The sequence below is a fragment of the Habropoda laboriosa genome, unplaced genomic scaffold, assembly GCF_001263275.1.
Source record: "Habropoda laboriosa isolate 0110345459 unplaced genomic scaffold, ASM126327v1 scaffold544, whole genome shotgun sequence".
Classification (NCBI taxonomy): Eukaryota; Metazoa; Arthropoda; class Insecta; order Hymenoptera; family Apidae; genus Habropoda; species Habropoda laboriosa.
This window is the reverse complement of record NW_017100645.1, coordinates 121,190-146,921: the sequence shown is the minus strand read 5'-3', so window position 1 is coordinate 146,921 and position 25,732 is coordinate 121,190. Positions and strand designations below refer to the sequence as shown.

The 25,732-nt window shown below is 38.8% G+C and overlaps 1 protein-coding gene across 1 annotated transcript in view; it reads right to left on the bottom strand.

The window, feature by feature from the left end:
- Window positions 1-24,965, bottom strand: part of LOC108576813 (acid sphingomyelinase-like phosphodiesterase 3a) — a gene marked incomplete at its 3' end in the record, with an annotated part of 54,200 nt that extends 29,235 nt beyond the window's left edge. The window contains exon 1 of the mRNA XM_017939873.1: window positions 24,773-24,965. The remainder of the gene's footprint in view (window positions 1-24,772) is intronic.
- Between the last annotated feature and the right edge of the window lie 767 nt (window positions 24,966-25,732).

Sequence of the window (25,732 nt, the reverse complement as noted above, 5' to 3'; positions counted from 1 at the left end):
GGATAATTTGTTTCATTCTAGAATAGAACAGCAAACAGGTCTGCGTAGTGTACCCTTGCCCAACTAATTAGCGTAAACTACGTTATACGTGAAACGATCTTTAATACCTCAAGAACTGACGGGATTAGCGTCACATCGAGCCGATCCGCGCTATAACGAGCTCGTAAATGCTTTTACGTCTGCCGTTGAACGGATCGAGGCGTTATTATAGAGGGTCATCTCGCGGAAAATAATCGTCCTTCTGGTCGGTCAGTTGACCTGAATGAAACATCAGCCGAACGACCTCGTATTACGGATGAAAGGGTAATTATTGACGTTTTTTTTCCTGCGTCGATGTCGCAATAATATACACCGCACGTAGAGAGTATAGTTAGCGTAGCCTGCAACTGACAAAGCTTTATGTTTGCCGCCTACAATTAGACAGAATGAATTAGGTGGATATCTGCAGCGAACTTCGCTGTGCGATATAATAGATAGGTTATCTGTACGCAAGAATACTCGCTCAAGTGTAATAATTACAGAGGATTCGTACATTTATCGATTGTAATGGAATGAAGTATGGAAATATTTTATGGTAACGCAATTAGCTGAGATTTTTTGAAAGAAAAGAAGAAGAAGAGTGTATTGCTAAGTATCGCTAATTCGAGTGAAATGTGGAAAATAAATTGGGATGTAGAGAGACAAATTTCAATGAAATCAAGGCAATTAAGTTTAATCTCTTGTTAACCTCTTACAAGTCGATCTTTTCGTTCTTAGTTCTTGTAATCTTCTTACCAAATTAGCAAGTCAATCCCCTTACCGTCTCGATCAATCTCTTACTAAGAAAGTGCTGTAAGTCGCCTATCTGTAGGTCGTATTTGTCGTCCTCTTACACGTTAAAAATCTAAAGCGAATAGTTAGTTTCGGTTATATTTATACGCAACTGTGAACAATTTTACACTTTCTGAAATTTTTGTGTTTTTTTTTTTTACTTAATTCGTGGGAGAATCTTCCTTAAACGTTCAAACTGATCCTGATTACAACATGCATCTATACAGAATTTTAATGACAAAGACATCATTGCAAGCATGCGTTAAATGTGTCAATTATTCCAAAACCTGACTGAAATTGTCAGAGGAAATTCACTCGACCTAACTAAATCTAAGTTCTAATCACTTTTATTCCATTATCAGAGAGATCTCGAGCAAGACACTTTGACAGACCTAGGAATGCTAAATTTCCACGACAAATACAATTCAATAACGAAGAAATTTTTACAATCCCGCATCAAATCTGTCAATCATTAAGTAAAACTCTGAATGACCCTCAAAAACTAATATTAACAGAAAAATTCTAAATAAAATTTAAGAACAAAGAAATCTTTACAATTCTGGCTTTACAAACTTGAAATTATCAGAAAAACTTCAAACGACCTAACATAAAACCTACCCCATTATCAGACTCATCTGAAACAAGAGACATTCGCAAACCTACAAATCCCGCATTTCCAGCGACAAAACAAACGCACGGAACAAGAAATAACAAATGGCGTACATTAGTAACATTATATTTTCCGCAAGTACACGATTACTCTGTGGTCAACACGCGCGTTGAGACCCATTCTTTATCGGAACATCGACCATCGTCGTTGCAGAGAAACCGTCTCTCTCTCTTTCCATCTCTCTCTCTCTCTGGCATAGCGGTAATCCTTTGGCCGTGGGCACCGTGAATCAGCAGAGGATCCCCCGGTATTCGTGTAAACGGAAACGCAGAGAAATCCCCGCTGGCCCGCAGCCGAGGCCCGAAATCGAGCTTTTAAACCGATACTTTTATCCGACTATAGCGGCGTAGAACGAATCTCGAATCTCGCTGGTAATCGCGGTGATGCGGTTTCGATGCGGGATCAGGGATGGAAAGAGGGCGAGGAAGGGAAAAGGGACGGGTAGGGAACAACGCGCCGGTCGTCATTTGCGCCCGTTTCACGAAATTTCGGCTGGCTCTCTGTTCCCGGGGCTGCCTGGAGTCGTCGGTAAATTTGTTCGATGTTGTTTGCGTTCCGTTCGCCAAAAGAGAGAGAGAGAGAGAGAGAGAGAGAGGGACTGTTGAAAGTGCGGTAGGTTAAAAGCGTTGTTTGATATTTAGGACTTTGTTGGCCACGGAACGAACGGAACCGCAACGGCAAATACGCTCGCCTCTTCAGAGCCACTGTGCAAGAGGGCGAGGAAGGATTTTTGAAAGAGTTCAAAAGTAACACGAACGTGTGCATCGTGAAGATGGCGAGAAAAGATCGATTCTCTTTTAACCCCTTAACGTATCGTTTATTGTCCTGACTGTGCGTCTAAGCGTCGGCTATTTACTGTTTCAGTACTGTATTGACACTGGGTTTACAGGACGCGCCATTTTGACGCATTTCGAATTTCGCTAGGAAAATTAGAGAAACCGTTTACATTTCTCTGATACCACTTACGCTTATTATTCATTTTATGTAAGTATATAGTATCACATAGTTTCATTTATAAGTTAACCCTTCGCACTCGGAGGTGATTTTGCTGTAGAAAAGGTTGCAAATCGGATCATTGAAATTTTTTCAAACTAACGTAGAAATAAAGTAAACTATTTTATTTAAATATTCAATGTATTCTCTATTTCACTGTGGTGAAGAAATTTATGGAGGCCCATAGATCTGTTCTCTGTCTTCATTAATTGTTTACCAAGTGACAATTATTTAATATCGCTTCTCAGTCGTCACTCGATTGCAAAGGGTTAATAGTAGAAATGTTATTTTTTTTTTTTATAAAATAAATTGTTTTTTAACTTAAAAAAGACACCCAAGTATGTTTAACTCAATATTTCGCAATTGAAGAAAAGAACTGATGACATAATATGACAGTCATCAATAAAGGGAGCATTTCAATTTAGAATAATATGTTATAAACAAAATTTTGTAACGTCAGTCCAAATATTTTTTAATCAAAACTCATGTAAAATGTGTATATCATATTACTATTATAGTAATAACTATATATTCCTTGCTGTAATAGTAAATAAAATAGTATAAAAATAGCATAAAACGAAAATGTCCTGCTTCACTTATATTTCGAGATTTTCGCTGTCGCCTACGCGATAGAAGAGCATTTTTCTCGCGGAACAGTTCAATCAGCGAATTGTTCTTTGGAATTTTTTTAAATACCACCCTGGAACGATGGCAAAAAGCGTGAGTTACAACACCGGCGAGAACCAGACCGTGAAATGAATCTCGAACGAGGAAGTGTGGCAAAAAACGAAACGAGATTGGTGTCCGGCGATGAAAAGGAAAATGCGACTCCCTTCGACAGAGTTTTCTTTTTACCAGGGTGAGGCCTTGTGCGACATTATTTTTGCTCGAATTCAAGGTGGGTTACAAAGCCCTGACCGTTTTCTGCCGGTCTTCTAAAAGCGTAGAGTCCACGAGTCTTAGTCGTCGCGTGCAGGGAAAGTTTTATTACCAGAAAGGGAGGCTAGAATCGCACACGCACCACTGCTAACCCCACTGGTCCCCGTTGGTCAACTTCCTGTCAGAAGTACCGTCTTCGTCGCCTCAGATTTATGTCAGGCAATACGTTGCTGGAAAGTTTGCTGTGTCCTTTCGTCTATGTCATAAATCACTTTGATAGCGGAGAATCTTAATGGAATACGGGCGTAAATTGATATTCGATGGGTCGGAACTTGCGAATAAGTGAAATACAGTAATTATAACTATAGTAGAAACGTATCCTCTTGTTCTGTTTAATAAAAGGCAAGAATGTAAGGATTGTGGAGAGGAAATTATTGAATTATTGTGAATTTACAGCGGCGTTTTTTTAAAGGAGAATTTCTTTCACTCTGTTTAAACAAAGACACCTAATTTTTTGTAATTTCTTTTCAATTTTGTTTAATATTTCTGGAACTTCATAAAAGTTTGTTTAAAAATAGTTTAAATAGTTCATTTTATTTGAATGTTAGATTACATTTACTCTGACCATTTCAGAACTAGGTTTACGGATTGGGTTATGCAGCAAAGATTCCGGATTAATTGTCTCAGGCCCTGTTACACCTCCTTCTCTATGAAATACTTGAAAATTCAGAACAAGTAGATACATTTGCAAATTTGCTTTGCAAATCATACAGAGTTCACACGAAGTTAGTATATTCTAGCTCGAGCAACTGTTTAGCCGATCTAAATTCTATGGGTTATCGTTGTTTGTGCAAGTTACTCAACTGTAAATCCGTGAAATCTTGAATTTATGACGCCTTAAGGGGATAGAAATTTTACGACTTAATATTCGTTTCGTCCTTTCTCATAAATATATTAAAGATTGTAAAAAAACACAGGGTTATACGTAAAGAAATTGAAGATGACTTTTAAACGTTATTTGAATTCTTTAAAATAACACAGAAAATTTCTGAAGGTTCTTCAAAACTGTGAATTTCACATCCCACGATTCATCTTTGAGAATAAATTTTTAACACACAGAATGAAATAAAAATTTCGAAACGATATTTATTTTATCTGAACTGTCACGCACTCGCTTCTCGATCTTCACTTTGAACGTAAAATCCTAACTACCTTGAACCATCAATGCCATAACGCTCCAGGGACTGTAATACTCCTCCAATAACAACAGTTTTATGTTCCAGTAAAACGTTGTTCAACTTTCACGCATCTGTCAAACACTCATACTAACACGCGAACTTCTTCCATTCACACGGCCACTTGAGCCACTCCATCATCGTTCTCGTCACCGTTCGAAAAACGCACCGCTGTCGACGTTCATTTAGTTCGATTCGAAAAATCAACGAAAACAGCCGACCTCGTGTTTAAGTATAGTCGGTGGAACAAATACAGCGCACTCGTAAATTAAAGCGTCAAGTAGCGCCACAGCTTGATCTAGCCTCACTCTAAGGCAAACGCTCCCATTAGCGACCAATTGTTCGTTTCATTTCGGCGAAAATTGCAAATAATGGGATACATCGATCGGAACCTTCAAGCATTCAAGTGAAATGTAGTTCGATAGATTATTTCTCTATCAAAGTATAATTTACGCGTAAGTGACATTACTCTGACAAAAATGTATGAATAGTTTACTCAAATTAACGAGGAAAATGCAATTAACAATAAAATTTTAGAAAAACATCATTTTTCATTTATATAGTTGCAGAAAGGCGTGGTTTGAAATACCAATGAAAGTATCCCATGTACTGTCAGACAAAGTAAGAATATTTTGTGGTGTTACTTCCTATGCTCCGCCACCAGAGGGACAGACCATTGACCATTCTCGCTAGTGCTCGTTAAAGCTCCCTTTTGTATATATACAATTTCCAACCTGAGTCTAACTACCCCCTGCGTCTAAGGCGCGAGTTTCCTAGCTATGTAGCCTTACTGGACGAATCCATTAGGAGGCTCAAGACGAAACACATATAACCCTTTCCTTTCTCTGCATCTATTTCCTCCTTTCATAACCAACCACAGTAATTTGAAAGCTTCTCTCTGTGCTTGACGTATCGTAATTCCTACGTAACAACGCAGATTAATTGGCTAATAGAGAATAAAGCAAAATAAGTACTTGAAGCAGAATACAGATGAAAACGAATATGATTTCCAGAATTTGAAGGACAAGGCGAGTCTGCGCAGGCACGATGAATACATTACACAACCCTGAATAAGGGTTCCAGTTCTTGTCTTCTCACAATTCTGTCAATTCCTTGTTAATACACTTGAGACATGTTTACATTGACTCCCGGACCAATTTTACGAGTACAGTATGTTTCTTCCACCGACTATACCGATACACCCGTTGGGCGATAAATCGCTTCCCTTATCCTCCGGTTTGTTACGACAATATTCTCGGTACGGTTAACTGGTTCAGGCGAGTAGAAAGAGAGAGATGGTGGCGGGGAAGTGTAAGGATGTGGTGAAGATAAACGTGTCAAAAATTTCTTGCTCGTTTACGAGGAGATTGCGTGTCGCAGCGTCGCGCCGCTTAAACGTGTCGCCGTCACGTGAGAGGGAACCTCTCTCGAAAACGTGTGCGGCAGCACGCTCGGATTTAAATCTGGCAAAAATCAGGGGCGGACCGTTGGTTTTCTTCTCGCCTGTCCTCCAACCCTCTCTCCCTTTAAACAGCGACTATCGTCGGCTCACGTGACAATTTCTTAACTCGCGTATACCAAGTTTTACGGCCCGGTCTCTCTCTCCCTTTTCCCTCTTTACGACCACACACCACTTTGTATCCCCCCCCACCGTCCTAAAACGTTCTCTGTCCGCGCTCACCCTCTCTCGATTCGGCGTCTTTTATGCGCTACCAGCTTACGTGCCTTCCAAGTTTATCGGTAATTGACCTTTGCGCCCTGATTCGAGAAGCCGCACCAGCACGCGGTTCACTTGCAAACGCGCCTCCTCTGCGATACGTACGCTTGAAAACGGGGAAAATTGTGAGGAACGAAGGTGTGTGCGGAGATGAAACGCGGCTGCTGTATATACGAGGAGGAGAGAGGACGATCGATGAGCTTCGAGAGGTAATTGTTTGGGCCGAGGACGTCGGGCTGCTTTAACCACCGCCATTCGGATTGTTACCCCGGTTGGAATTGAATCAGTGACTGTATGATGTCTTCACTAGAGCCGCTTGTTGCCTAGAGTTTATGTTACGTTTCTCGAGAGTATGGTTGTTTTTTTGGTCGAACGAGATTCACAGTTGGTGTAAGTACGCCCGTATTTCGATAAGGAGATTTCTAGGATTTTTCGTTGTTACGCGAACTTTGGGAAAGCTAGACAGAAGTTGCGTTTTAATTGCTTTCGAAGTTGGAAGATAGTTGGAAGAAGTCGTTGTTCAAGTTTAATTCGCTGGTGAACACGAGGAGGTACGATGGTGTTAGTGTTGTAATGGTATTATGTACTCTTAGAGAGGACTAAATGTTAAATGAATTCGCGTCAATTTGTGATCCTATTATCGATTGGAATTAATTCACAAATTGCACATGCGAGAATCTTCAGGATGTTCAAAATAATTTCTCAGGAATTTTATCGCAAATTTTGAAGTCTTATTTGTGTTTCGTCGAGAATCTAATATCTTTGGTCAATATTTATTTATTATTATACTCGGTAAATTTTTTAGTTTTCTGGAAATTTTGCTCCCTTCAAAAACGTGACAGATGGTTTTCTCCATCCATTGTGAAATTTGAATTTCCTTCGCCACGCCCTTGGATCGATCTGCTTCAAAAATTGTTTCCTTGATACATGCACTATACTAGGAAATTGAAGTATACTGGCTTCGTGTGTAAAAATGTTATTTATGAATTTTACATCTGTATTTTGTCAATTACATTGTCAAATTTTTTATTAATTTCGAGCTTCAGTTTCTGAAATTATTATGTAATTTATTTTGTAATAATGGCAGGTATAAAATCATCCGGTCGAAAAATGAAGTTACGAAATACACATGTGTACTCTGAATTACTAACTTGTTGTAGAATAAATAGGTCGATTGTTTCTACAGCGTTGCTTTAAATATATAATATAATCGTGTAACGTTGAAGTACTACACTCGAATAAAGGTGGAATAAAATGAACAAGCTGTTTATTACATTGTGTAGAACAATGGAGGCCACGTGAATTGAGTAGTAATCTAGGACATGCTTTTGTGTCAAGAATAAACTCGAACAATTCGAAAAAATACAAAAGAAAACAAACATAATCTTTTCATTTTCTTCAGTCAGCGATTTGTCACAGAAAAATATATATTGAAATCGAAATAAGAAGCACTCGATCTGACCGTATATTTGAAATCTGTGAAAAATTTCCAATCCATTGGCCCCCTTGAATTTTGCGCATAAAGCTCAAATCAACCTCAAATTCACCTTACATTCAAACCAAAATCATCGACCTAACTCCTTTTCAATTCCCACTGGCTGGCCCTTTAAATTCACCGACCATAAAACCATCGAATCAATCCCTGGAATCCTTCTATATCAAAATTTCATCAATTTCCATCACGTCTGCTCGCAATTCCATTTAGAACCCAATGGAACATTGTCATAAACGACCAGCACACGATCAATAATATTGCCAATACCGACAAATATTGACAATATTATTAATCCTGTGTTGGTCGATATTAAGATTGAAGAATTTGTCGACGAATTTCTAGATTTCAAATTTCAACCCCAATATTTGTTTCATCCAATTCTACGAAACGGCTGGTTATTGCGAAATTAATCGGCGAACCTCGTTGAACCGATGAAAGAAAATTCCAGAAGTGATAATTATCCATGAAACTTTGGTATATGATAGTACTCAAAAACATATTTGACACGTATTTTTTTTATATTGGCTATCGTCCACATTGAAGGGTTGAAAATCGCCCTCAAAGTTGAGAGGATAATAAACATATTTGATCTAATATCTCGAGAATTATTAAAGATAAAGAAATTTGCAAAATACAAAGTTACTTGTTATTTTTTAGTTTCCAAATTTTATCCTTGAAAAATAGAAAATTCGTCAATTTACACTATTTCTCTGTCTAATATTTTCAGAGATATTAGACTAAATATATTTAGGCACTCCCTCGAAACTTCGAGGGCGATTTTCACCCCTTCACTGTGGACGATTTCCAATAAAAGAAAAATACGTGTCGAATATTTTTTTGAGAACTACAGTATACCAAAGTTTCATCGAGATCTGTGACCATCACTTGTGAGACTTTTAGAAATCTTTCACCCTTAAGCTGTTAACTGAGATCACTTCTCAAACAGAAATGGAATCTCTCTAGTTTATAATTAAAAATGAATACAAATTATAACTAATTCTCTCATTTCTCTTATTGCAATTGTCAATACAATGTATTTTATATTTGACGCAGGCAAAATTCTGCAATTAAAAATAGCCAAACCTTCGATAAATAAACTTGCATTCTAAGTATTGATGAATCTGCGACGAGTTAACTCATCTTCCCCGGTTAAAACGTCAAACTTACACAATAATATCGGTCATACGTGAATCACTATAAGCATCAAGATCTTTCCATATTTGTACATAGGTTTAAACTTAGGTTTCTTCTCCTGCAACTCCATTCCCCAGTCAATTTCTCGCCCCAAAAGAATATCTGCATTTTTTCCAGCAGAGAATTCTTACGCCCGAGCCGCGCCGGTTCTTATCGACGTTATGACTCTTATGCTCGTTAAGTTGGCCCGTCGCCAATCAGAGGTACACGTACATAGAGCGCGGCGGCGGGCTTTGTGCGAGAAGCGGAAGTCGTCAGAAACTTCCACTTGGCACTGAGCGACCGAATATCCTGCATGCAATTACACGCAGCGCAAACGGCGCCTACAAGTTGTTGCTGTTGTCGTCGTCGTCATCGTCGTTTCGTGCTACTGCGTCTTCGAATATGTTCGACAAGGGGGTGATAAAACTGTGAAGCATGATTTAACCCTTTCGCTACGAACAGCGTATATACAGGGCGGAGAAAATGTTTCTGTTATTTGTAGTAAATGAAAATTCTTACAAACTTCAGTGCTTGTGTAGGAGAAATCAGACGCAATTTTAATGTTCGAGAGGATATCTTGGATCATTATTTTTTCTACTTATGGAGCATCTCTGAGGCGTTTGTTCTGTGATAAAATATAACGGGTTTAAGTAGATAAAATTGTCAAGATTTGGAGGAAAAGGCACCGAATTAATTCGTACACCTAATAAAAATGTCTCTCCATCATAAAAGATCTCCGTTATCTTAGATCACTTTTTTTCCATTTACCGAGCAACTGACGAATGTGCTCTCTGATTAAATATTGCGGTTTTAAGTAGATAAAATCGTCAAGATTTTGAGAAAAAGGCGCTAAATTAATTGGCAGATACGCCTAATAAAAATATCAATATCAAAAAACAAGAAAAATATGGAAAATCTGCCAAAAATAGACCGAGTCACCTCTTCGCAATCTTCACTTACCGATTAAATCGCGACTCACGATCCCCGTATTCTCTCCCGCAATGAAATTCTCTCGCGGAAAATTCTTAGCTAGAAAAAAATATCGGATGAAAAGGAGGATCGAATGGTTTGGCAGTCTTGTTCGCGCTGAAAACGACACTGCTCGATGCGCGAATAGTTCACGGTAGCTGTCCAATTAACCGACAGCGCCGCAGTAAATCCCCGAGAACGGTAGAAGAAGAAAGAAAAAGCAAGAGAGCAAGAGAGACACCGCGAGAGAGAGTGTAAACCAGATAGAGATGAAGAAAGACAGAGAGAGAGGGAGGAAGAATAATAGAGGAGGTGTGCTCGATTCAAAAGAATCATGATTAGAACACGGATTTGGCGCACCGTTTTACGGCGAAATACCGGCAAACGAGCTGGAAGGAGGAGCTGCAGGCAGGCCGAAGAATTTCCTGCACCGCATTCTAACACGCCAGAACCTCTATCTATACCGCTTCCTTTTAATGCTGCTCGACCGCTAACGCGCGGCTAAAAGTGTGCAATCCAGGCCACGGTTTAAACGGAAACGAGCCCTGTTCGATTCGTAACACCTGTATTCTTTTTTCTTTCTTTCTTTCCTTCATCTGCAAACCGACCTTTCTTTTTTTTCACTTTTGTTCACTCGTTCCTTTTTTTTTTTTTCGAAATTTCTACGGCGGGTAATCGCGTCGAGCGGTCCTCTCTCTTTCTCTCTTTATCTTTCTCTGTCTCTCTCTCCCTCTCATTCTCTCTCGCTCCCTGTCTCTTTTTCTCTGTTTCTCTCTCCCTCTCTTTCACTCTCTCTCTCTCTGTTTCTCTCTTTGGGTATTCGAGGGACGAAATTTTCAGGAGGCAGACAGGCGTTGGCGCGGATTGGAGAACGATCGAACCGAATTGAATCCTGGGATCCTCGGGAAGTTCCGTAACGCGCTGGATTCTTCGAACGGCCGTGATACAGATACGAGAGCAGGAATTTTCGAAGTTGCCGCTTGTCGGGCGTAGACGTAATCGGGTGGTATTCAGATAGCTGCTGGTGGTTATTTAGCAGCTTTGATGCGTAAGCGTGTTACACGAGAGAAGATGAAGCAGAGAAAATATTTGTTTTTTTTTTCCTTTTTTGCTGGGAAGTCTGAGATGATTTAAATCGGAGGAAGATTCGCGAAGGAGTTCAAAGAATTTTTTAATCAGGTATACCTCGTGTTCTTGGGTGGTTCGAGTAAATTCTGGAATGTAAATAGCTGTTGTAAATGTTTGGCAGATGAAGTTTCGCAATTAGCAATAATTCCTTCGTTTTGTGGGATTTTTAATTTTTAAAAGTTGAAGGAGAAAGTTGTGAAAGGTGCGTTTGTGTGCTCGGGAAAATTTGAAGGTTTTCGTTTAGTAGTTTTTAACTTTGTAGATTTTTAGAAGTTTCAAGGTGGTGTGTGCTCTCAAAGTGTAACTTCTTATTTGGGGGTTAATTTTACTTCGTTCTTTTATTTACTTGCACTTTATTTTGGTGTTTATGGTTGAAAGTAATCTCAAGATGTTTGCTTGAAGTTTCAGGCACATTAAGTAGAATTTTTGCTAATTACTTGTTGATTATTTAACGACTATTGACTATTTAATTTTAATTATTGTATTTTATTGAATCATTAAAAAATGAGACTAATTTTCGTGATTTCGCTGAAGTTGAAATTTAGCCATAATAAATTCAATTGAACAAATTGATTTGGTATCGATTTAAGATAAATTTTTATGAAAACTTGAAGGAAGCAATATATTTCTAAAAGTAATATTGCTGTATTAGCCACAATATCCAAGCACTTCTTTCGTATTTCTGCTGTACCAGAGAAGATTTGTATTCCAGGTGCTTCGAGAAATACTGTTACAACTAACACGAAAGTACCGCAGAAAAATATTGGAGCGCTTACGTTTTTTCCACAGAACGTTCATCAAAATGTTATGCTATCATTTACTTCACCGATGAATTCATTTCTCTTCGCGAATAATTTACCAACCTTTAAGCATTGCGAACTGATCAGACAAGGTTCAAATGTCTCCATTCAAAAGTCCCCAAAATTAAATAAATTTTTACAATCTCGAAATAATTTTTACCCATGAAACTACTCGATCCAATTACCTAAACACACGAGCCAACATTCTAAAATAAAATTCTGCAAGCGATATATCATTCTAATCACTCGAAATAATTTGAACTAAAGAGACCATTTTAAAAAATTTAAAAAAAGATTCGCGGCTGTGTCGACGGATTAACGACGCCGCAATAACCAGAAAACGAAGAAGAATCGCAGAGCGACGAGATGCTCGCAACAAATTGTTATCACGTATAGACTATGAATTAGGCGAAAAAAACGCATTAGCATCGGTGGAACGGCGTCGGCGGCGTTAAAGGGGTTAAACGCTTTTACGCGGAATGCCGCGGTGATATTACCGCTCGGAAATTTATTTCCCAGTCATTTTTCCCGGTTCTGCCTGATCTGTTATCGCCGCCCTGAAAACGTTCTCCGTTGCGCGCACGATAATCTGCCGAAAAATGGTATTAATCACGGTGAAACGTGCTGCACCGACGTTGAGTAATTAAAAATTACGATCATTTGCTCGGAATAACAGTGGGATACATTGGACGACGGTAGAAAAGAATTGGAGTATGAAAAATGTGAAAAGTGGTCGAAACGTTTTTTCAACATTGAAACGGCGTGAAATATCAGATTAAACGAGTCAATTATTTGAGGCGCCAATTTGGAAATTTTTGGTTTAAACGGTCGATACTTTTGGAGATTTATTGGATCGTTGAGTTTATGGGGGTGAAGATTTTTTTTGTTATTACACCATTCGTAAGAATTAATATTTACTTTCGCGCCAGTTTTGTAGAGTGGCATAAATATTGGCGTTGATGGAAAAATGGGGAGAAATATTAAAAAGCGAAGAAAATGAAAAATGGAGGACGTTGGATAACTATAGTATTTCTCCTCTGCAATCTTTTTAAAAATATATTAATGTATCTGCTGTATTTTCATTTGTTTCTTTTAATTTACTGTTGCAAAAATAAGGAAACAAGATTTTTGAGGAGAAGGAAAGATTTGAGGATCGCCAAATATTCAGAGATAGTGTCAAATAAAATTGTGAAAGTATATACGGATAAATCAAAAAGTCATTCGACAAGTGGAATAAAAAAGTCAGGGAGTAAAAGAAATAGTTTGGAAAGGGATGAGTTTGAAATTATTACTTGGAGCAAGAAGACAAACGATTTCTTTCTTGAAACTTTTTAACAACCCCGTAGAATTCCTTGAAATTTTCAACGCACAAACGTTTATCAATTCTTCTTTTAGTTATCACGCACACGTGTGTTTCGTTTAACAGTTTAAGAGTTTAGAATAGAGAAAGGTAGCTTATCTATGTTTTATGGTATGATAACTTGCATCTAACCACTGTCACATTTGTCTTTCAGAACGTGTGGAACACTGCACTAATTATAGCCACAAACGCTGACGAGAAAATAATAGAACGTCCTTTGTGGATATTAAAGAATTGTTGCTTAAAAATTAAAAGAACAAGATCTTCCATATTTTTGACTAAAACGAAAATAGAGCTTGATGTAGCAGATAAACAAGTTATATTAATGTTATCCATTCTTTTTTTTAATATTATTAATTTTTAGTCACAGACCGAATTCAAAATTTCATTCAAAAATGCATGAAAATCAGTTTCACCGTTTTCCACGTTGAAAGATTTATCAGATAATTTTTCAATATTTTATTCGAAAACACGTGAAAATCAATTTTCACTGTTTTCCACGTTGAAAGATTTATCAGAAAATTTTTGAACATTACTTACTCAAAATTTCATTCAAAAATTTATAAAAATCAATTTTCACTGTTTTTCACATTAAAATATTCATCAGATAATTTTGTAATATTATTTATTCAAAATTTCATTCAAAAATACATGAAAATCAATTTTCACTGTTTTCCATGTTAAAATATTCATCAGAAAATTTTTGAACATTACTTACTCAAAATTTCATTCAAAAATTTATAAAAATCAATTTTCACTGTTTTTCACATTAAAATATTCATCAGATAATTTTGTAATATTATTTATTCAAAATTTCATTCAAAAATACATGAAAATCAATTTTCACTGTTTTCCATGTTAAAATATTCATCAGAAAATTTTTTAATACTATTTCTTCAAAATGTAATTCAAGAATACACCGTTTTCCACGTGAAAGGATTTACCAGAAAATTTTTCAGCACTACTTATTCCAAATTTGATTGGAAAACACGGGAAAATCACTTTACACCGTTTTCCACGCGAAAGGATTTATTCGAAAATAACTTAAGTAAAGTTCGAAGGAATTTCACGAGCAGAATCAAGAAAGCAACTCGCACGTAAAATCTGTTCACCTTAACCAGAGGCAGAGACGCAACGACGAGAGTGTGGTTCTGCAAACACCTGCGCAACGCGGTGAACAATCGCCGGCAAGTCAAATAAGCGATCGAGCTTCGCAAATATTGCGCCTCGTAATATTTGGACAGCGCGACGCACAGGTGCGTCCCATCAAAGATAACGCGATCAGCATTAACGGAAGCTCGTCAAAGAGTACGTGTATACACATCCCGAGCCAAAAGTGTCGAACTACTGTTGCATTTCGAAGAACACAAATATTTACAGATGAAAAGTTACTAACTTAGCTTAATAATACGAAGACAGCATTGTTTACCTGAAAATCTTAACGTTCTCTATAGGTAACTAATTTAGAAATGTCTTTCCCTTCTCGGTACTTAATGTACGTACATTTAAGTAAAGCTTTCTGTATTTCTAATTTTATTTCCTGCTATTGGCAAGATAAGTAAATTTCACTTGATGCTATTTAATACAAAATCAATTATTTAATAATTTTTCTGAGCAGAAGATATGCCAGTTAATGGGTTAAATAGGAAAAATCGTTTTGCGATTCCTTGTGGATGTAATAAATTTTTCAGTTCAACGCAAAAATACTTGATAATTGAGATAAAGAGTTAAAGAATATTTTGAGAAGGAAATTTGTTAAAATGAAGTAGCCTTTAACTATCACTGAAAGATGAAAACTCTTCAAAAAATAACACGAAGGGATGAAATCATCCCCTTGAAGAAATTACCATCTTAAATTTTAAGATCATCGTCAACTTAAAGAAATTTTCTTCTGAAGAGATTAGAGGTTCCTTTAAAAATTCCAAATATTTAAGGAAATTGGAGGTTTCTTCAAAAATTGCAAATATTTAAGGAGATCAGAGAGGTTCCTTCAAAGATTCCAAATTTCTTTCCACAGATTCGAAATATTTAAAGAAGTTAGACGTTCCTCCAAAGATTTCAAGTGTTTAAAGAGATTAGAGGTTCCTTCGAAGATTGAAAATTTCTTTCCACCAAAATTCTTGAAAAAAACGACGTGTCACTGTGTCAAAGTGTCTCGAAAAGGGAGAACAAAGAAGCAATGACTTAGCGTTGTTGATCATTCAACAGGCGTTAATTTCTCTCCAGTCCACGTACCGACGGCCGCCTCGCGCTTACGATTCTTTTTACCAGTGAATTTATTCCTCGAACGTGGCCCCGCCACGGCGACAGATGTATACTCGAGATTTACGTGACTCTTCATGGCTGTGCTCTCCGCGATGACTGCGCGCGCCTCCGCGCTCGATAATTAATGGTTACTTTTAAGGCGTTTCAAAACGCGTCAAAAAGTCGCCGGGACTTTCCCTATGATTTACGACGTGCAAAATGTGGTCTCGGCTACGGGGGTTGGTTCCGTGACGTGCGTGTCTTCCTCTCTCATTTGCATGCATCTACGTATTCGCACGTGTGCCAGGATCACCTGGCGCTACGTACCTGGAGGTATTTCGCGAAACATTAACGTCACGGCGAATTGACGTTTGCAAGTGGAGGGAAAGGGAGGGGAAAGAAATGTGGGAAATTAGCGAGGTGGAGAATGTTCGAATTGATAGATCGTGGATTCTTTCACCGAGAAGTTAGAATTATTGCTCTGAGAAGTATGACGATTGAGCTGTTCGTCTTGTTGGTTGGAAATTGAAAGGGTTGAAACGTGGCTGCGATAGATAGGTAATTTTCAAAGTCGTGTGAATCTCTTAAAATCGAGGGAATTAACAGTATTTTACACGTTAGTATAAAAAATAAAAATGAAAAATTATCTTAAAATTGAGGGAATTAACAATATTTCGCACATAGAAATAAAAATTAAAATGAAAAATGGAGAAGAAAATGAAGAATATGAAAAATCATCTGAAAATTGAGGGAATTAACAAATTAATGTAAAAAATTAAAATTGAAAATAAAACATACGAAACATCACGTTAGAATTAAGAATATCAGAAATGAAGAATAGAATGAGAAATATAAGAAATCATGTTAAAATTAAGAATATGAGAAATAAAATTTGTTACTGTTGAAATTTGAGAAATTTGAGAAATCAGGCGTAAAGAAGACGTACGACGACGTTCTCCAAAATTCCTCCCAAATTCAACAAAAAAACAGCGAAGGCATAATTTACACAATTTCATTTCAACATTTCCTCGAACTTTTAATTGCCCCGAACACAGATTTTCGTAAACAATTCCACGTACGAACCGTAACGATGATTATTCTTCCTCCTCTTGTTCTTACTTTAGGCCCTTCCAGCCCCTTCTATTCACAACTATTCGCCCTCCCTTGTAACTCGGATCGCCATCTGTCTTTTCATCTTTCAGATAGCAGCAATAATTATTGTACCTTTATATCTCATTAAATCTATGTCTTTTCTCTTAAATCACTCGCCTGCTTGCCCCGCTCGTAATTACACTTCCCTCTAATCATTCTTTCGAATCCAACTCCTCGTCCCCTCTTACTTCTCTGTATTCGTCCTTTTCCCTCCTTTTTCGTCTCGTCCTTTTATTTACCCCCCTCTCTCTCTCCCCTTGAACAATTACTTTTTCATTTATTACACCACGTACAATCCATCGTTTGCTATACATAGCCCGAACGATAAATTAGTTGCTCCATCAGGCTTACGTTTTCTCGTTTATTGAATGAGGAAACCTCTTCCGTTTCCTTCTTCTTTTACTACATCGTTCGGCCTCTCGCTTAATTAACGAAACGCTTTTTTCTCTCTCTCTTCTTTCGAAGATTTATCGCAAACGCGACGTGAATCCTTCGAGTCACATCTGACGCCATAAACTTCCGGCCAACGAAAGTAACCCTTACGTGTGTTTTTTTTTCTCTTTTTTTTTTTTTGGCTAATGGAATGATGCCTCCTGCTTCTCTATTGAAATTTATCGCGCACGCCGGCTGAATTCCACCGAGCACCCTTTAAAGGGAGGCAAACCTGACCCTTATTGCCTCGAACATTAGGATCCCGGCGAACGAGATTTGAAATATGCGCTACACGCCCACTCTGGTATTAAACAAACTTCGGCCGACAACATTAATTGATTCAAATTGATTTATCGCTGCTCGCTGGATTAAGAGTACATCTATGCCTTGAAATTTTGATGCGACGTTTTCACGTAGAGATTCTGCCTCGTTGGAAATATTGTTCGACTGTTTGGGGTTGTTCGGCTCGAAGGAAAATTCCGGATTTATGTATGAAATTTGTTTATCAATTCGAGAGAAAACTGGGGGATCTGTGCATTTCTGTTTCGGAGATAATTAACATTTAATACTGTGCAATTGTATAAATGCGTTGGTATTATTAGTTTTCTTGAGTTAGCGATATACGAAGAAATATATTTTTTACAAAAATTACAGAAACGACTAGCTGGTATTTTCCAAAATCATTGATCTATAAATTTACTTGAACTAAACTCTCGTTATTTTCAATATGATAATTGTGAGAAGTCTTCGAGTGTCTACTTCTCGATCTACAGGTAGCTAATATTTTTCAAAATCATTGATCTATAAATTTACGTGAACTAAACTCTCGTTATTTTCAATATGATAATTGTGAGAAGTCTTCAAGTGTCTAAATCAATTTGTCAATTTATAAAAATTAAAATTCAATGGATTTCCAAAAAATTGGAAATTGGCTATTTATAATACATTCAAAATAATTCCCGTACATTTAAAAAATTTCAAAATCTTCCGAAAACCGTAGCAAACATTTTCAAACAGCCATGAATTACTGCACACACTTCTCGATCTACAGGTAGCTAATATTTTTCAAAATCATTGATCTATAAATTTACGTGAACTAAACTCTCGTTATTTTCAATATGATAATTGTGAGAAGTCTTCAAGTGTCTAAATCAATTTGTCAATTTATAAAAATTAAAATTCAATGGATTTCCAAAAAATTGGAAATTGGCTATTTATAATACATTCAAAATAATTCCCGTACATTTAAAAAATTTCAAAATCTTCCGAAAACCGTAGCAAACATTTTCAAACAACCAAGGATTACCGCACACACTTTTCGATCTCCGCGTTATCGCAAGAAAACCTCCGAAAGTACCTCGTCGCACTCCGTCAATTTCCAAAGACCATCTCGAAGCTTTACTTTTCAAAGCGGTGCGTCTCGAAATGAAATCTTCCGGCAGAGAAACCAATTCCCGTGGCTCGTCTCGAGATTCATGTAGCGCCGCGTAACGTGTATAAACATACACACGCACACATAAACGCTCTTCATATCCCTAGAAGACGCAAGAACGTCTAATGACAAATTTCCCCGGAAATAAGATCTTCGTTGGCGAAGGGGCATTAGCTAAACAACGACAATTCTCACCGTTGGCAGGTTGGAGCCAACCTAAGGAGCCGAGTATTTCAATACAAACGGTTTAATTATTTCCCCTGTCTTACGTCCCGATTTAACGCGATGAAATTATATCGTAAGGGGAATTTAACCGAGAATTTCTCCCGACACTTCTACATATATATGCATATACATACATACAAACGAAGCCACATTGGTGGTTGGAGATCTGACAAAACCGACTCGTTATCGATCCATGGTGATCAAAATTTGCCTAGGAACGAGGGCCCCCGGTTTCCCCGTAAATATTTACGATCACTTTCCTCGGCAAACAACAGACAAAATTCACGGAGATGATTGAAAACGCACCACTCTTAATGGAAACGAACGCTTCCCGAGGATTGCCGAATTTAATGGAACACTCATCACCTGCACCATTTCACCGTTCGATTCTTTTTTTTCTTCTCTCTCTCTCTCTCTCTCTCCTCTTCCCTACTCGATCCTCCAAGGTTTTTAACGTACACAGACAGATGTGTATGCGTGTGTTAGACAGTGTAAATAGCATTGGTGAAGGAGAGTCGCTCTGAAGCACGTACATGTACAGGTAGGTAGAGTAGTGAAGGTAATTCAGAGCTGTCAGCGGAAAGCATGAAGGCCAGTTCGTCACGAACTACAAGAGAGCATCGAGAATCGGTGGAAAATTCGCCCGGTAAATCACTTTCGCTCGTGTTACGCGCGAATTAAGCTCCGCCGCAGCCGGAGATAAGGCCGACGGTAAAGTAATCACGAAAATAGTTGCCACGAAGTTGGCCACCGAAGTTATCGCGCGATTATATGGATTTTTTAAGCACTTCTGCTTGACGATTACCGGGTCACGAGATACCCACGGATCGTTGGATCGCCGCATTGTGCTCCACTGCCCCTTTGAAACGAAGGAAAAATTCTGCGGGGGAAATATGCCGCTGCTAATAGCTGCTGGCTTGTTAAATTTTCAGGAAAAATGAGACGACGTAAATTCGAGGGTTCTAACGTTTCCGTCTCTTGAATCAACGTGGCTCGCGCTGAAAGGAGAGACGTTCGACGATGAAGCACAACGATCTTTCTTTCTTGATCCTTTCGGTGCTGTTGGCTTTGGAAATTTGATGGTATTGTGCAGTTCGCGCCTTTTACTGCATCTTAGCTTAATGGTTGGTTTCGTTTTGTTTCTTTAGTAATTCTGGATTAATTTTGTGGAACGAATTTAAATATGGCACAAATAGAACAAAAGGTTTTGAGGTTATCGTTGAACATCTGCTGTCTGTAACTTGCTTTATGCAAGTGATGCCGATAATTTTTAATTATTTTAGATTAATCCAGTAATCGAATATACCAATATCATTAATTTGAAGATTTACGATTGCAAATATGCTCTGTTGAGAATAAATATTGATAATTTAAGTGAAATTATAATCGTGGAGATATCGATATCGAAAAATAAGGAAGAAATTGGAAATATCGAAGACAAAAATTCTTGAAAAAAAAAAAGGTAGAAAACCACTTTGTCCAAGAAGAATATAAAATACAATACTGAAAACGCGATTGAACTCACAATTTTTTTACAATCTAATAATCGTCACATATCGATTAATTTGAAACTCGTAATTTTGAGTTCACTCTGGCAATCAAATTTTCGCGCTAAAAGTTCCACGTGAAACAATCATTTCTTTGACAGAAAAAATGTTGAAATTTCATTTCTTTTTCAAAAATATTGAAATTCCGGTCTTATTCGTCAGTATGATACTGGAAAATCAGTGTAAAAAGTAGAATTGACTGTAGGTGTCCAGTATTTTTTAATTTTCGTAAGGTGAGAGTGCACAAGGTGATTTATACGAAGTAGAGTCTTAAGGTTTCGTCGCTTGACATCGCTTCCTGGTGCTCAACACGTGTACAATAAGGGGTATCGAGAAATTTTTAGGGCGAAATTACCAACACAACAGGCTTATCGACAACCTGTCCAAGAGTGGAAACGTACTTTTGTTTATTGGCCCCATCGAAAGTTACTCGAGTACTGAAGGACATCTCGAAACCGAAACACCGGGAACAGAAGACGTAGCTAGGATATTCGTCATGGTGAACGTGACGAACAGCAAGGACTTCGCGAGTGACGTCACTGTTTCAACACGACTGGCCAATGTTTTACATTCTTGACACCGTAGATCTTCCTTATGGTACCTGATATTTCAAACGAAGAAGAGATTGGCTAGGAAATTGTTGGATCGTGGTAATTTTCTCTTGGTTGATCGATATCCGGAAAATACCGTAGAAATGTTTGTTTCACTAACACGTCATTTTTTATCTGAAATGAGTATGTCGATAATTCTGATAATTCACGAAATGTAAAACACATGATTTTTTATCCGAAATGAGAGTATCAGTAATTCCGATAATTCGCGAAATGTAAAATGATTTTTTATTTGAAATGAGAATATTAGTAATTCTGATAATTTGCATAATGTAAAATGCATGATTTTTTATCTCAAATGAGTATATAAATAATTCTGATAATACGCATAATTTTCCTAATTTAATCTACGTATCTATTTTCCTAAATTTATTTCTATTTTAATGTAAGAAAAAGAAACTTTTTTTTTCTATTTCCCTGTAATTTATTTCTAGAAAAATTGAAAATAGTAGAGAAGTAGTGATAAGGATTCAGCCGAATGTGTGAAGGAGAATACAATATTAGATGCGAAACCTTTAGAAAAATTGTTACAAAGAATTCAACGTTCCGTACGCATTGTTAAAAGGAAGACTATTGTACGATACTCTTGAACTGTTCGTCCTATTGTGTACTCCAAGACGTGTCTAACGAGGAAACTTTTCGTTAGTTATTCAGCAAATATTCCATTGAATAATAACGACAGGTTCTAAATATAGCCATTCAATTATAACGGTGCAACATTTATACGTGTGTCTGGTGTGTATCAAATTAGCCTTGAATCGTGAAACAAGGCGACAGCAACGATCCTCTAAACTACATAGCGAAATGTGAAGGATTTACCCTCGAAACTCTCCTAGCAATATCTTACAATTAAAAAACAAACTTGCTATATCAGAATTTCTACTCTTGTACCTAACTTTCGAACATTTCATCTAGAAACTCTCGTAGCAATAACCTTACAATTAAAAATCAAATCTTGGAATAGCAGAATTTCATCTCTGTACCTAATTTTCGAAATATTCACATAGAAACTCTCGTAGCAATAATCTTCCAATTAAAAATTAAATTTGGAATATCAGAATTTCATCTCTGTACCTAATTTTCGAAAAATTCACCTAGAAACTCTCGCGGCAATAATTTTACAATTAAAATAAAATCTTGGAATGTCAAAGTTACATCTCTCTATCTAATTTTCGAAAAATTCACTTAGAAACTCTCGCGGCAATAATTTTACAATTAAAATAAAATCTTGGAATGTCAAAGTTACATCTCTGTACCTAATTTCCGAAAAATTCACTTAGAAACTCTCGCGGCAATAATCTTCAAATAAAAAAATAACCAAATTTCTAATATCAGAATTTCTTCTCTGTATCTAATTTTCAAACATTTGCAATCCCTCGAGAAACAATTACACTCGTGAACTCAAACACTAGCCTACATTTTACATCACGAAATTACAGCAAAGCCCAATTAGCTTCCTAAAACGAACTCTGAACCGAGGGAAAAACCGCGATATACAAATTCCAAACGTATAAAACGCATCGATCGTTCCATCCAAGCACAGGCACCTAATGCAAATCGCGAGAAATCATTCTTTCCCAACCATTTTCAATATCCACACGCGTTTGTTCACGATAAGTCTCGTGCACGAGCGTGGAATCGTATAAAGTTTTATTTCGCGAAAGACTGACATATTTCCCCTCTTAAAAATTGCATACGGATGGTAGCGAGGCACGAAGGAAGGAAGGAAGGAAGAAACGAACGAACGAATGAACGAAGGACCCAGAATCCAGACATATATGTATAACTATATACGTATATCTGCAAATATATTCCGATAGGATTTCGCGGCCGCCTCTCTATCTCTTCTTATACCATTTTCCGTCAATCCAACGGAATTCAGATTTCACGGGGCTGTGCTCGACCAACGGCAAAACCAGTGAAATTCCACCGCAACTTACTCCTACACCTCAATTTCACTTATACAACACTCTAACACACGTTTCTAAATACTCCCAATTACACTATCATCTCGTATAAAAAAAATAGCTCTCTCCAGGATCCAATAACCCCTGAATTATGACACAACTCCGAGCGCAAGCTCTCGATAACTACGGCTAATATCGTTGGGCGTGTTTCCGTGTGAACATGGATAACATCAATCGAGAGAGGGTTACACGTGTCGACTAACGCGTTTTCACCGGTTACTTTGTTAACAGGCGAGATTTACGACGCGTAATATCATTACCTCGAATCGCAGGATTCGCGACAGTTCCCTGTTTTACCCACTTCCTCCCCCACAGCTCTGTCCTTTTTTTTCTTTCTTTCTTCTCTCGTGGTAGCGAACGAACACGGTCGAACGAACGAGGGAGCCGAAAGGGGACGAGGCAGTCGAAAACCGTAATAACCGAGGGAAAATTTGTTCGGCGAAATGAAATTATCCAGCGACGATCTTGCATTATACTCGCGGCTGTACGTGCCGGGCATAACGCCGCCGAGCCTCCACGTTCCTCTAATACGTGGAATACTACGTATCGAACGGTCGTATCGTAACTTCCGTTCACGAATCGACGAGACGTCTTGGTCAAATTGCCCCGGACCCTGTTTTACCGTTCTTTTACAGCGTACAAATTGATTCGTCCCTGTCGAGCACAGTCGCTGGCCAGCTTTAATTCGTAACGGCGACACGTCTGTCGTGACACTGTCAATCTCGACACGCGCGTACCTTATCGAATCGAGAACGTAAAACGAAGATGTACACACACACTGGGATAGAGAGGATCTGGTTGGCTTTACGTCAAAGAACGGTGTATAATTAAGCGAGACCGCGTACAAGAACCGAGTCGAAGTTTGCCCGAGCACGATACAAGCCGATGAGAATACTGAAGAAATGGGATTAATGAGAAAAAGTTGGACGTCACATCACTCGAATGCTTTTAATTAAGACGATGGCGCAAACACCGTGCGCTTCCAGCAATACTTTTGCATGTCCTATATATATATGTACCTGAACTCGTTCCTATTTTCTCCTTCCTTTCACCCTCGCGTCGTCTATCGTCGAACCGACGATCCACTCGTGGATGGTACTTCCTCGAATTAATTCCTCCCTTTCCGACTCGACGGAGAACGGACGGCTGTGTATTCACGAGCGTGTCCGCGATCGACGCGCGTACAAAAATATTCTCCGGCGAGAAACTCATCCCGCTAGACTGATAACCGCGTGAAACTAATCCACCGTTTGCCTATTCCTGCACGTGGAAATTACGTTTGCCGAAGCGTAACCTCGCGCGTATTAAACATTTTCCAGCCGCGGGAGAAGAACCCTTTTCCCGTAGATTCTGATCGTCGATCATTCGTCGAGATCCCCGAGGCTCGCGGGCTTTCTACCTTGTTTGTCGTTACGATCGTTACCCAAGGACTCTCTCGTTAGAGTAAGGGATTTACCGCTACTCGAAGGGAAAGGAAGAACGCACAGAGTTGCGTGTACTCTCTCTTCTACCCTTCGTGTTTCTTTTCTCTTACTTTTTCTCTTTCGTTTGGTCTGCTTCTTTTCTTCCCCCCTTGGCAGACACCTAGGAAATGAGACGCGATAACGAAGGAGAGTGTAGCAAGGATGAGACGCGTTAAAAATATTATCCGACCCTTATATTTCTCCCCTGCGAGACGGAGGCTTAAAGTTAACTAGCCTCGGAAGAGGAGAATTTTTAAAATGCAATATCCCGCACCGCGGTGTGTACAACACAGGCTGGTAGTCTCATTTTTCGTTGGTCGTCCAAGGAATCCCGCATAGACGAGCGAAAGACGGTGACTTAAAGCCCGCATACGATATTCCCGTGACAAAAGACCACCGACGATTCGAACGTGCAATGTCAGAGAAGAGATTTGCGTACACAGAGAGCAGAAGCAATCAGCACTTACGTGTTCGTCGGGCCTGGTATATATGTGAGAGATCGTCAGAACGTGGACTCAATCGTGGCTGGTCATAACGGGACACACACCCAAACGCGCACACGCTTTTCAATCCCTCGGCGCTTCCTCTGCCAGTGAAACTTATGATCTGTTAGGAAACGATATATAAAACCGGATTCACGACCACGGGAATCCCTTGAGCCGTTCCTACTGATACGCTGCCTCTATACGTTTGATCACGAACAGCTCTACCCGATACAGCCTCGCTGGATCATTCTTCCAAACGGACGAGCCAATAAAATCCTTTGTTCGCTCACGGTTTCCTTGTTTTCGAAAACCCGCTGCCTAGGTGGCAGAGCCGGTTGACGCGCGACCGATACCTCGAACACGGTGTCCTTTCTCTCTTTTTTTTTTTCTTTTATGCACAACGAGCTTAATACGCTCGAGATTAATCGGTTATACACAATAGGACAACCGAGGAGTCAATCCAGTGTCCGATGTGTTTGTTAGAATCAGTTCGATCACGATGATCGACGGGGATATCACCTCTTTCGATCGCTGTCGAAACGTGAGATAGCCGGAGAACACTGTAGTGTGAAGCGCGCGCGTTCACCGTAGGTAGTACAAGCAGGTTACGCGAACCGTGTGCGGCCCGCACCCTCGCACGAGACAAACTCAGTCTCTCCTCGAGCCGGTAGGATGCCGACGCCGACGCCGGCGCTGCCACCGTTGCCCGCCGGGGGTCGAGGATGGCTCCGGCTTCGCGACTGCGCCCTTTCGCCTCTCTTCAACCCATTACGGTTCTCACCCGTTCGCGTGCACAGACATAAACACACGTACACGCGCGCCGAGACCTTATCATACAGAGGCGCACAGTGCACGATGTAAGGCCAACACGACGGCATCGGTGCGCGCTCGCGTTCGCCCCTATAATAACGTTCCCCTCCTTTGTGTGTGGGTGCGTTGCTT